Here is a 1,890-nt window from a genome sequence, read left to right on the forward strand (position 1 = left end):
GGTGACCGGCCTAACCTGGCGGCGGCGACATCATCATCATCATCGTTATTATTATTATTATTATTATTATTATTATTATTATTATTCGTCGTCTCTCTCTCTCTCTCTCTCTCTGTGTGTGTGTGTGTCGACCTAGGGGACCCTTGCTGAGCCTAGCACCGCTTCCAATTACTCGTGCCAGGATTTTAACTTTCGTACCTCCTATCGTACGTCCCTACGTCTAAACTTGCTGTTCTTATTCTTTTAGGTTAGTGTAGCTTATCCTGCAGGCCTCTTATGGCACATAACATCATTTTTTGGGGTTAGGTTACGAGAAGTGGGGTTAAGTCGAGTTAGATTACGTTTCGCCGCGGAGCGCGACAACCACCCGCGCCCGCTCCGCGACGGCGACCTCCGAGCACACCCCTGCACCATTGCCAACGCCCCCGCGCCACAAAGACCTCCAGGAAACTCGCTTTGCGGTTCGTATGGACGTTTCAAGCTCCGTTCTCTCGCCAACGGTCATACCATGTTGAATACACCGGTTCTCGTCCGATCACCGCAGTTAAGCAACATTGGGCGTGGTCAGTACTTGGATGGGTGACCGCTTGGGAACACCACGTGCCGTTGGCTCAATTCCCTTTTTACCAAGTTTCCCAGTCCCAGTACGACAACTTCCTTTCAACTTTTGCCTCAGGCCAGCAGAAATTGCTTAAATCACGTTTTTTGTTACGTCTGAAACTAGCTAGACCTTTTGCTGCTCTTCGACCCCGTGGCTATACAGGAACGAAGCTTAGCGTAGTATTGCATTTCCTCCTAGGTGACCGGCCTAACCTGGCGGCGGCGACATCATCATCATCATCGTTATTATTATTATTATTATTATTATTATTATTATTATTATTATTCGTCGTCTCTCTCTCTCTCTCTCTCTCTCTGTGTGTGTGTGTGTGTGTGTGTGTGTGTGTGTGTGTGTGTGTGTGTGTGTGTGTGTGTGTGTCGACCTAGGGGACCCTTGCTGAGCCTAGCACCGCTTCCAATTACTCGTGCCAGGATTTTAACTTTCGTACCTCCTATCGTACGTCCCTATGTCTAAACTTGCTGTTCTTATTCTTTTAGGTTAGTGTAGCTTATCCTGCAGGCCTCTTATGGCACATAACATCATTCTACGTCCTATTTCTCCCAATATTAAGATTATTAAAGGGCGGAACGAGGCTTCTAAACTCCCCGCCCACCTTGGAAATCGCGAGGAAGGTGGTTTCCATGCAACGTCATCGACACTGTCGTGATTACAATGAAAGCCATGTCCTAGCAACCGACCGCGGCATTTAGCAGCCCCTCAAAGAGTCGAACAATTTCCTTTTATGTTCTTTCAGGTAAGTAGCTATTCAAATTACGACACGGTTCGGCAATAAGTTACAAGTTTGTAGTACGCTCGTGTCTCTCCCGGGCTTCCTTACGAACGGTAGGGCACCAGTGCAGTACAGTGGCCTACACACAGCCCGCTATCTTCGAAGTGCGTGTGTTGCGATGTAACGTAGTTTTGAAGCCTAGGAACTTGTAAAACTCTTTCATTTCTATCAAAGACGAGACGCCCTTCAAATAAGACTGAGAAGGTAACCTTTTGACGACAAGGGTTAGTTCAAAGAGTCGTGACGTTTTAGGTTAGGTGAAGGGAGGAAAGCACTCGTTTTTGTTGTTTGTACGTCAGCTGACCGATCTTTTGGCAAGTGATAAATTGAGTAGAACGAATCGGAACTCCGTATAGTTACTGTTACCGTCCTAGAATTAAAATTAGACCATTCTGAGCCCTACTTGACAGGTTCGACACCGGCTCACTCGTGTGATATTTCGATGGTCTGTAGATATGGGCGCATAAAAAGAACTCCTGCGGGACAAACTTCCGGCACC

The 1,890-nt window shown here is 47.0% G+C and overlaps 1 non-coding gene across 1 annotated transcript; it reads left to right on the top strand.

Moving 5' to 3' along the window:
- Positions 1-493: 493 nt before the first annotated feature.
- On the top strand, positions 494-612 carry LOC137500685 (5S ribosomal RNA). Its single transcript, XR_011018194.1, has one exon. It is a non-coding gene; the product is annotated as a 5S ribosomal RNA (ribosomal RNA).
- Positions 613-1,890: the final 1,278 nt, after the last annotated feature.

Source organism: Anabrus simplex, chromosome 4 (assembly GCF_040414725.1).
Source record: "Anabrus simplex isolate iqAnaSimp1 chromosome 4, ASM4041472v1, whole genome shotgun sequence".
Lineage (NCBI taxonomy): Eukaryota > Metazoa > Arthropoda > Insecta > Orthoptera > Tettigoniidae > Anabrus > Anabrus simplex.